The 12,132-nt window shown below is 32.3% G+C and overlaps 1 protein-coding gene across 3 annotated transcripts in view; it reads left to right on the top strand.

Annotated features, from left to right (window-relative positions):
* TAOK3 (TAO kinase 3) overlaps positions 1–12,132 on the top strand; it is a 140,055-nt gene that overhangs the window by 57,374 nt on the left and 70,549 nt on the right. For all 3 annotated transcript variants that reach the window (XM_054594158.1, XM_054594159.1, XM_054594157.1), the window contains exon 2: positions 4,047–4,146. The gene's annotated coding sequence lies outside the window, so the exon portion shown is untranslated. The remainder of the gene's footprint in view (positions 1–4,046; positions 4,147–12,132) is intronic.

Here is a 12,132-nt window from a genome sequence, read left to right as displayed (position 1 = left end):
TTGATGTTGAGAAAGTCCTATCACTTATTTTTACTTCATGTTTTATTGCTGTAAAGTGAAAATCTTATCTGCCTTCTGAGAGCAAGATAATGAATGAAATAATAGAAATTTACACGGGTGAAGCTTAAGTTTGAGAGTCCCTCATTTATACCAGCCCCTTCTAAGGCCCTTACCTATTGGTGTGAGAATTTTGTAAAAAGTTTTTTCTTAAAGAGATCCCCAAATTTGTTTACTCTTTCATCCCCTTAAGAACTGAATCCACCACTATATATTGAAGTGTTGTGAGGGCCTTTACAGAATAATAACATAGAAGTCCAATCTTATATTAAATTAAACTTTTCTTAGTTACCCTCTAAGATATAGCAAAATAGGAAAACTTTTTATGTTTTTTTAAAGGTTATTTATTTATTTATTTATTATTACAGAGAGGGAAAGGGAGTGAGAAAGAAAGGGAGAGAATAATCTATGTGTGAGAGATCACATCAATTGGTTGCCTCCCGCACATCCCCCAACCTGGGACCAAACCCGCAACCTAGGCATGTGCCCTAATCAGGAGTCGAACCTGCAGGCTTTCAATTTACAGGACAATGCTTTAGCCAACTCAGCCACACCGGCCAGGGCAACAAGTGTTTTTTCTTATAGTAAGTCATAATGTCTGTGAAAAATAATTTACTTGATTATCATTGTTGGAAGATTTCCCTTTCTTAGACTAAAGAATGAAGAAAATCATTTCAGTTGCACATCTCTGCTAAAATCTTCTCCTATTAGCTAGCTAGATTTGGATTGTTCAACTGGCCTAAGGGCCCAAGACCTGAAATACTACATTCTTGGCACAGTTCTAAGTTCTCACTATAAATGCAATACCAGAGTTTGCAGGAGGTCAAGGAAGAGGGAGAAAATAATTTCATGCATATTATTTCATCTTCAGTTAATTATTAAAATGCTGTTCTCTCGGAAAGAAAAATGTTCTTCATGTTTTGAGAGAAGGATGAATTGAAAGATAATTTTTAGTGTAAAAGTGGGATGGAAAAGGGAAGGAGATTTCAGCAGATTTTTATAGAGTATTTGCTATATAAAGATGCCATGGACCCAGCAGTTCAACTCCTAGGTATTTAATCAAGAGAAACGAAAATGTATGTTCACACAAAAACTTGTATACAAATAATTATAGCAGCATTATTATATAAGTCCATTCCTGTAGAATGTCTAGAATAGGGACATCTACAGAAACAGGAAGTGGATTAATGGATGCTTAGGAATGGAGGGATGGGACAGGGGGGTGATAGCTATAAGGTATGGGACTTCTTTTTGTAGTGATGATAATGTCTGTGAAAAAATGTTCTGAAATTGACTATGATGGTTGCACATATTTGTGAATATGCTAAAAACCATTCATTGAGTTGTATGCTTTAAATAGGTGAGTTGTATGGTATGTGAACTATATCTCAATAAAAACTTTTTTAAAAACCATGCCATGAGGATACATTGATTAATCAAAACATAGGTTTAGACATGCATCCTACTCTGAAGAAGCACTTGTCACCCAGTCAGAGTACTAATGTATGTGTATTTAAAACTGAAGAAAAGAGAGCAAATAGTATGTGTTATAAGAGAGGTGACACTTAGCTGGACTGGCAGGGTAGCTGGAATTTAGATGTTCTAGGTAGAGGCAACAGCATAAACAAAGACAAAATTATGAAAATGTAACTGTACAGTAATTCATTTTGTCCTGATTATAGAGTTTAGTATTTAGGTTAGAGTGATGGTTTGAGGCCAGCTTTGGATGTTAGTTAGCTAAAGTAGGCCACAGGGAGAGACTGAAGGCTTTTTGGGCAGAGATATGATGGTATCTGAACTGTACTTCAGGAAGGTGGTTATGGTAATAGTGCTTTTAAGACAAACTCCAGAAAAGATAGACAAGTATCTGAAAGCAGAAGCAGAGGAAAGGGATAATAAATGTTAACAGAAATGGAAAGTAAAGAACACAAAAAAGAAATATGTGAAGTAGAATTGTGAATTAATTGTGGCAAGGGAAAGGGAAGAGTCAAAGTTAATGTGAAGTGTGTGAACTTAGGGGAGAAGCCAAATAGGTACTTGAAAATATGGGACTGGGACTAGAGCAGAGTTTAGCACTGCCTAGTGACACTGTATTATGTGAAACCATTCAATGGACAAAAATTAGGAAAGCAGCTTGCAGCCACACAGAGGGCTTCAGGCAAATACTTCAAAGACCACGTTTTACTTAGAGATCATAGAGAAGATAAACTAAAGAAGGAATAATTTGGAAAAACAAGAAAAGACAGTTTCATGGAATCCAAAGACACATTTTTAAAGAAAAAAGAGAGATAGTAAAATGGAAGGACACTGAGAGCATCCTTTATATGTAATGGATAAACTTCAACAGAGCATAGTTTTCAGGCTCAATAGCATGTGCAGTATTCTAGCAGGGAAAAATAATGGTAAAACTCAGAAAGTTTAATTCCTAGAAGCCTTAGAGAGTTTTAGAACATTGATAGAGTCATGCACCTAAGGATGGAGAGACTACATATTTTAAGAAAATAATGTAAAAATGAATATTTAGATAGTAGAAAAATACTAAGCATGTTTGTTCATAGCATGAGAATAATTTTTAGAAGTGAACATCTCCCACATTTAAAATTAGTCAGCACATAAGGATATAAGTAAGTGCCTTAAATAAATCTACTCTCTTAGAAATTTTGTAACTATTATTAATATAATAGCTAAAGGAATATTTTCATTTGTTGAAGCTATAGTCAGACTAGATTAGCAAGGTAGACACTTAGACATAACAGTTATTGATTAGTTGGTGATTCAGTAAAATGTGATGCTGAATTCGGGCAAGTTTTAGGTACCAATTAATCTAAGGCATCTCATAGCCACAGAATCAGGGAATAACAAAAATAATGAAGGAGACTGATTTTAAGTATAGACATGAGTGGAGACTGGGATATCCTCAGCAGGAAAAATGTGAAAATGGAGACCGGTATCTTTTTTTCTATTCCCTTCCCCACCCCAGCCACAGAGGCCTTCATCTCCAAAGCTAGTCAAGCGTCTAAAAACTATTTCAATAACATAAGTTTTAAATTGTTATATTCTTTGATCCAACAAATATCTTTCTAGAAATCCATTCCAAAGAAGGCCTTAAAACATAGATAATGTGCACAAAGATCTTCAAAACATAATAAATTTTAATAGTTTAACAAAGGGTTGGCTATGGCCTTGGTTTCAAGTTGTGGAGGAACAGTTATGAATGAATTATGACTCTTTCATAAGATATACATTGAGTAGTCATTAAATGATCTTTGTGAATACTGTTTGATTATATGGCAAAATGCTTATAATATAGTTAGATAAAAGACATGGTCTATGAAATTATATGTATAAATACAATCTCAGCTGATAGCAAGATAAATATGGGCATGAAGAAATAAATATGTGCTTGGAGAAATGTATGCCAAATTGTTAATGGAATTTTTCCTGGGTAGGATTATGGATTTTTTTCATATAGTATTGTATATTTCCCAGATTTTCTACATTGGGCATGTACTTCTTTAATAGATAATAAAGAATAATCATTACTCCCAAAATGTGGAAGATTGGTTATAGGAGAGCCTCGGAAAGGGAAGATAGATGAGTCAATGTAAAGCGTCATGCCTATTGGAAAAGCAATTCGGAAGGTAAGCCTTTCTGACAGACAATCAGTAGCATCAATGTGTGCTGTCAGATTAGTCCTAGCTACTGGTAGCCTCTATTGAGTTTTCCTGGACTCAAATAAACCAGTGGAAGCCTCAATATAGATTCCGAAATCTAATGACACATTTGTTTCCCTGGCATTCCTTGTGAAAGAGTAGCCTGTGGTTCTGATGTGAAAATTTTAGCTTTTATGTTTGTCATCCACAAACAGATGAAGATAAAATTCTAACTTTGTAATATTATTTGTAAATATTTAAAACTGCCATGTTATTGATTATTGCTTCTTTAATCTTGCTCTTATAATTATGTATTTTATTTTCCTCCTTCCATAGGTTCACCATAATACAAAGACTGAAATTACAAAAGAGGAAAAAAGGTTGCTGCTAAAATGAATTGGAGCAATACAGTATATTTTGTGCCATACACAAAAAGGTATTGTCCATAGATCCAAGTTTTCTCATATAAAATGGGACCAAATTGTACATTTTGGGTTTCTATAATTGATTTTTAGTATATTTGTAAGAAAAATACATTAAAGGGAAAGAAAAATATTAATAAAATTGGTATAAAATATTCTCTTATAAAACTTTTTAGCTTCAAGTTATTTTCTTATAGATTTTTATTATTCTCAGTTATAGCTTACAATTAGAGAATTAGTTAAAGAAAATGAGCTAAAGTTGTTTTCTATTGTCAAATTATTTTCTGGAAATAAAGTTTTTGTTGTAGTAATACACATTAGCAAAAAGAAGGAAATAAAAAAAGTACCTGAAATCCCAACACCTATTTCAGATAAAACACAAGCCTACAAAGAAACTAAACTTGCAGGTGAAAGAAGCCGTATTTACCACCTTCAGGGTCACACCTCTCCTGTGCTCTGCCTACTTACATGCGCCTCTCACTGTAACAAAACAAAACAAACAAGAAATGGCCTTGGATAAATTCCTATTAGGATGTTACTGGGTCCAAGACTGTACCCATTCTGTTCTTCCAGTTATGTATCCTTATGCCCTCACCAAAAAAATGCACCTTTTCTCTATTATTTCACCAATTTGGTGGGTGAAATGAGATGTCTTATTATTTTAGTTTTTACTTCTTAAATTACTAGTGAAATTATATATGTTTTATATCATTAATGGCCACTGCTATTTCTTTCTTAAATTTCCTGTTTATGTCCTTCAAGTGCATGGAGAGGGGTGTATGTATATGTACTTGTTAACCTTCCTGATTTTAAGAATAACAAATATTTTGTAAGAACCATCCCCACTTTCTTTGCCTTTCATTTTTTAATAGTATCTGTTTAAAATAACCTTATTGGTATATAATTAACATATGATAATTAAATATATTTAAAAAACATATGTTTAACCTATCTATAAATATAATATATATTAATATATCATAGCATCAATGTTTATTAATTAATAGATCTATTATTTGTTAATTAATATATCTTTCAATCATAATTCATTTATTGTTTAGTTTATATTATATTCATTATTTATTAATATTCACTGATATATAATATAATTTATTATTTGTTGACATATTTATTAATATTTATTGATATAGTCATATTAATAAGTGAATATATATATGAAACAATCCCAAAAGCTTTCTTGTACCTCTTTTTATTCCCTCCCTTCTCTTTTCACCCCAACCCTATCCCCTTGCAACCGCTGATGTGCTTTTTCCTGCATTAATTTGCATTTTCTAGAATTTTATATAATAAATGAAATCATAAAGTATATATTCCTTTTTTATCTGGCTTCTTTCACTTAGCATAATGATTTTGAGATTCATCCATGTTGCAGCATGTATCAATATAGTTCATTTTATTGCTGAGTTTGCATTCCATTGTCCACATTTACTACAGATTGTTTATCCATTAGTCTGCTGATGGACATTTGGGTTGTTTCCAGTTTGGACTATTAAAAATAAAGCTGCTATGAACATTTGTGTACAGGGCTTTGTTTGGACATATGCTTTCATTTTCCTTGGCTAAATACATAGGAGTGGAATGGCTATATCAGATGGTAGATGCATGATTAACTATTTAAGAAACTGCCAAACTGTTTTCCAAAGTTGCATGATTTTTACATTCTTACCAGCAGCATATGAGAGGTCAGTTACTTCACATCCTTGCCAACACCTGATATACTCTGTCTTTTTATTAGGTAGCCATCCTAATAGGTATGTAGTAATATCTCATTGGGATCGTAATTAATATCTCTTTGGTAAATAGTGATATTATTAAGTATCTTTTCTTTTTTTTTTTTGCCATCCATATATCTTCCTTAGTGAGGTGTCTGTTCTATTCTTTTTCCCATTTTTAAAATTGGGTTGTTCATTTGTTCAGTTGAAGATACTTTATATTTTATAGATATAAGTCCATTATGAGATATGGTTTGCAAATATTTTCTCCTAATCTGTGTCTTTTCATTTTCTTAACAGTTTATAAAATATGCATTTTTAATCTTGATGAAGTCTAATATATCAATGTTTTCCTTCATGGATTGTGCTTTTGTTTTTATATCTAAGAACTCTTTCTGTAACCCAGTTTCATGAAAGTTTTTTCCTGTGTTTTTGTCAAGGATGTGTTTAACTGTAGGTTTCACATTTAATTCTATAATCCATTTGGAATTAATTTTTGTATATTGTGTTAGTATAGATGAATTTTTTTCTTTGCATTTGTATAAGCAGTTGTTCCAACACCGCTTGTTGAAGATTTTCTCTAATAAATTGCCTTTGCACTTTATCAAAACTCATTTGTCCATAAATGTATGGTTGTATTTCTGGACTTTCTATTCTGTTGCATTGACTTATTTGTCTCCAATGTCTTGATAACTATAGCCTTATAATAAATCTTGCAATTAGATTATGTTAGCACTACAAATTTGTCTTCCTTTTTCAAAGTTGTTTTGGTTGTTCCAGGCCCTTTGCATTTTCATGTGAATTTTAGAATCAGCTTCTCAATTTCTATTTCTAAAGAAAAGTCAACATTGAGTCTTCTGATCCATAGCTATAGTTCATTATGTCTTTAATTTCTTTCACCATTATATTTTACCTTTCAAGGTATAGGTCTTTCACATCCTTTGTTATACTAATCTCTAAATATTTCATATTTTTATGCTATTGTGATATTTAAATGTTTTATTCTACTTGTTCCTATAAGAAATATAATTATTTTATATATTGATCTTGTATTGTGCACCTTTGATAAACTCGCCTATTAGTTCTAGTAGTTTTTTGTACATTCCATTGAATTTTCTATCTAGATGGTTATGTTGTTGTGTGTCAATGCCTTACTTCATTTTTTCCATTCTTGATTCATTTTTTTTCTTACCTTATTGCACTTATAAAACATCCAACACAATATTGAAGAGAAGCGTTGAGGGCTTAGGAACCTCTTAACGCTTGCCTTATTCCTAATCTTAGGAAAAAAGCACTTTGTCTTACACTGTTAGATTTGACATCAGCTATAAAGGAATTCTCTTTGTCAGGTTGGGATGTTCCCCTTTATTCCTAGGTGGCTCAGAGTTTTTATGAGGAATGAATTTGGGATTTGGTCAAATGATTTTTTACCATTTTTAGAGATGATCATTTAAGCTTTTGTTTTAGATTATTGTTATGGTGAGTTACACTGATTTTTGAGTGTTAAACCAACCTTGCATTCCTGGAATAAACCCCACTTAGTCATGATATATTACTCATTTTATACAATATTGTATTTTATTTGCTAAAATTTGTTACGAATTTTTGCATATGTATCCATGAAGAATCTTGGTCTGTTGTTTTCTATCTTACAATGTGTATGTCTGGCTTTAAAATCAGGGTGATGCAGGCCTCATAGAATGAGTTTTAGGAAATATTTCTATTTTCCTTTTTTTGGAAGACATGTGTAGAATTAGTATTGAATTATCCTTAGATGTTTGGTAGAATTTATTAGTGAAGCCATTTGAGCCTGGAGTTTTCTTTGTACTATAAATTCAATTATTTTAATAGATATATAGAGGTATTTGGATTATCTATTTCTTCTGAAGTAAACTTTGGTGGTTTGTCTTTCAAAGAATTTGTCTTTATGATCTAAGTTGTTGAATTTATTTTCATAATTGCATAATAATTTCTGATTATCCTACTAATATCTGTAAAATCTATGTTGCTGTCACCTCTCTCATTCCTGCTATTGGAAATTGTGTCTTCTGATGTTTTTTTCCGGATCAGTCTGGCAAGAAGTTTATAAATTCAATTATGTTTCTCAAAGAATCAGCTTTTCTTTAATTGACCTTTTCTTTTGTTTTTCTTTTTTCTGTTTCATTGATTTCTTTAATCTTTATTATTTTCTTTTTCTGCTTACTTTGGGCTTTAATTTTTAATAGTAGAAGCTGAGGTTGTTGGTTTGAGATATTTTTTTCTTTCCTAAAACAGTATTCCTTGTGAGTACTGCTTGAGCAGCATCCCATTAATTTTGATGTGTTATGCTTTCATTTTAATTGAGATAAAAGTCTTTTCTAGTTTCTGTTTAATTTGGTGACCTATGGGTTATATAAAAGTGTGTTCTTTAGTTTCCATATATTTGGGTTTTTTTCACATATCTGTTTACTATTGACAGACAGCAAATTAAAGGAATGTTAATTACAGAATTTATGAGCCTATGTCCTCCATAAATAAATCTGTACTGAGTTGGGGTAGGACCATGATAGATTCTGAAGGAAGGAGAGCATTATGTTAAGACTGTTAAGACTCAGAGATCAGTACACATCATTAGGCGCAGAATTGTCCCTTTTTCAAGTACACTTAACAATGATGATAGGATTGCCACCAAAGTGGAGACAGCAGGATCCCTGTTTTAGGATCTCTCAGAATTTGGGGATTCCATTGTAGGTTTAGCCTAGGACCCAGATCCAAAAGTTCTAGCCTTTTTGCTACCTCCAGGCTAACTCCAGGTCCTGGGCAAACAGTACACACTTGATGGACATTTCAGGGAGTAGAATGGATTCTTGAGGGCAAAAGCTTAGTAAATTCATAAATCTTTCAGAGAAGGGAATCTATTCCAGCTCACCTACGATCTGCCAGCACCACAAACTAGAATCCTGTCAGTGGCTGGAAGAGGTGCAATTTGAATGTGCCTGTTTGTGATGTCTCCATGCCTTTAATTTAATTCTATTGTGTTCAGAGAATATAGTACGTATGGCTTAAATTCTTTTCATTAATTGAGTCTTGGGTTTTGGCCCAGATTGTGGACCAGCTTGGTAAATGTTCTATGAGTACTTAAAAATAATGTGTATTATGAGGTGCTGTGTCGAGTGCTCTATAAATGTCAATATTCAAATTAGTTGATGATTTTGTTCAAGCCTTCTTTATTCTTACTGATTTTCTGTGTACTCATTCTGTCAATTACTGAGAAAAGAATATTGAAAACTCCCACTATAATTACGTATTTGTCTATTTCTCCTTGAAGTTAAAACAGTTTTAAATTATTATGTTGAAGCTCTGTTATTTGGTGCATAAACATTTTAGGATGTTACATTCTCTTGATGAATAGATTGGTCAATTTATCATTATGAAATAAACTTCATATTATTTTTTGCTTTGAAATCTACTTTATCTGATATTAATATAGCTAGCCTAGCTTTCTTCCGATTAGTTCTATATATTTTTCCACTCTTTTAACCTATTTGCCTTTATATTTAAATTGTATATATGTATTTATATATGCACATAATTTATGTATAATATACAGTCCATATCAAGTGATATTATACCATTTCACTTAGAGCATAACAACTTTACAACACTATACTTCAATTTCTCTCCTCCAGGAATTTTTGTTGTCATACATAGTATTTCCACATATGTTATAAACCTCACATTATATTGTTATTTTTGTTTAATCAATTATATACTTTCTTAAATTTAAGTAGTGCGAAAAATCTTACAAACCAAATAGTATAACTTCCAGTGCTTGACATTGTTTTGTATAGCTCTATATTTTCATGTAATGCAGGTGGTCAGGTCATAAATTCTTTCACCTTTTGTATGTCTAAAAACCTTTATTATACCTTTATTTTTCAATGAGTCAATGATATTTTTACTGGGTATAAGCTGCCTTCTTACTCGTATTATTTCCAGTGAAGAAATCTGATGTCATTGTTGTCCTTGTTCCTTTACACATATCGTCTTTTTTTTCTCTGGCTACATTAATGATTTTCTCTTTATCATAGTTTTGACTAATTTATTATGATGTGCCTTTGTGTAATTTTCCTCATATTTCTCGTTTTTGAGAGCCATAGACCTTTTTGGACCTTTGAGTTTATAATTTTCATCAAAATTTTAAGTTTTTTACTATCATTTCTTAAAAAATTTTTTCTGCCACAGTACCTTTCGTCTGTCTTCAGAACTCCAGTTAGACATATAGGAGGCCATTTGAAGTTGTTCCACAGCTCACCAGTGCCCCATTTTTGGTTGTTTTTGTTTTGTGAGTCTTTATTCTTTGTGTACTTCATTTTAGATACTTTCTGTTGCTATGTCTTCAAGTTCACTAACTTTTTTCTGCAGTGTCATCTGCAATTCATCCCAGTCAGTGTATTTTTCATCTTAGGAATCATAGCTTTCACCTCTAGAGGTTTTTTCAGATACTATCTTTCTATCTCAGTTGTTTCTACTTTATATATTCAGTATTTCCTAAGTTTTTACATGTATAGAATACAGTTATAATAATAAATGTTTTAATAGCCTTGTCTGCTAATTCTAACATCTATCATCAATGTCAGCCTTGGGTTGGTTTCAGTTGATTTTTCTCTCCATTATATATTAGGTTTTTTGGATGCTTGGTAACATCTTACTGGATGTTAGACATTGTGAATTTTACCTTTTTAAGTATTAGATATTTTGTATTCCTCTGAGTATCTATGAGCTTTGCTCTGAGACACAGTTAAGCTACTTGTTAATAATTTATCCTTATAGAGCTTACTTTAAAAATTTGTTAGGCATTACTTAGTCTAGAGTGAATTATTCCCTACTACTAAGGCAAGACTCTTCTGGGTACTCTCATCGTGCCCCATGAATTTATAAGGTTTCCTATACTGGCCAGTGGAAACAGGCACTGTTTATAGCCCTTTGTGAACTTTAGGTGCTATTTTCTTTAATTTTTTTTTAGATAGTTCTTTTTATGGCCAAGGGAGTTTTCTCATACACATGCACTATCCCCAGTGCAAGGCTTGAGTGGGACCCTCTGCAGGTCTCCATATCCTATTTCTATGCTGCTGTCTTCTATTCAATACTGTGCCCCGAGAACTCTAGCCACGTTGCTTATCCTGGACTCTTATCTTTGTGTCATCAACCCAGGAAGTCCCCCAGGCTCTGTCTAGGTTTCCCCCACTCTGTGCCATGACCTGGAAACTCTCCCAGGGCATTAAGCTGGGCAATTCAGGCTCACCTTATTTGCCAGGGATCACTGTCCTCTGCCTGATATCTGTTGTCTTGAAATACCATCATTTCACATGTAGTTTTTCAGTGTTTTAGTTGTTTCTGGTGGCAGATAATAAATTAGTCCTTTCTACTCCATCTTGGCTAGAGGTGAAAGTCCATTCATTATAATTTTAAAATAAAGAAGTTGTTATTAATTATATGTGGTCAAGTTTATTGATTTTTAGCTTATGGCTTTTGCTTTGGTTTCTTGCTTTGCAATTAAATATCTACCTGTATTTATTCTAGAAGTTTTTATGGTCTCATTTTTTACCTTTAAATGTTTATTTCTTTTAAAAATCATTTTAGTCCATAGTATGACATAGTGATCTGTTTCCACCAAATGGTTTGTCCATAGTACTCAGCTTTATTCACATTGAAGCCAAATTATTGAAAAGTTTAAAATACATTTTGGTGATTGAAAAGATTTTAGTTCTCATAAATTTAGTTCAAAGATCTTGCTGTTTTACCTAAATAAAATCTCATAATATGCTTTTTTCCCACTTTGGCCTAGTCTCTAAGTGGTATGTCTTTGGTCTAATCCATTGTTTTTCCTTTCTGTTCTCAAACATAAGTAATGAAGGCAGTAGTACTTTTTGAATGTTACTTGTGTACTTTCAGTTACCTGACTGACAAATAACTAGATTTAAAGTTCTATTGATATATTGATTTTATGCTTAATTATTGACATTATTGGATTGACATGATGACTGCCCAGGATTAATGGTGGGCGATGTTATGGAGGGGAAAACTTTTTCCTTTTTAAAACCTTCAGGGGCTTCCTATTACCCTCGATAAAGTTGAAATTTCTTAATATGGTTTAAAAGGCCTATTATGATTTCCTTGGCTTAACACAAGCTTTGTTTTCTCCTTCCAGCTCTCCCATACATTCATATTGAATGAACTACTTTTATTTTCCCTAAAAAGTCATGCTTTTTCATATTCAAATAAAAA

The sequence above is a fragment of the Pteronotus mesoamericanus genome, unplaced genomic scaffold (genome assembly GCF_021234165.1).
Source record: "Pteronotus mesoamericanus isolate MK-2021 breed Mesoamerican mustached bat unplaced genomic scaffold, CSHL_Meso_final scaffold_507, whole genome shotgun sequence".
Lineage (NCBI taxonomy): Eukaryota > Metazoa > Chordata > Mammalia > Chiroptera > Mormoopidae > Pteronotus > Pteronotus mesoamericanus.
Note: the sequence above shows the minus strand (reverse complement) of the source record. Positions and strands in the feature narration are given on the sequence as shown.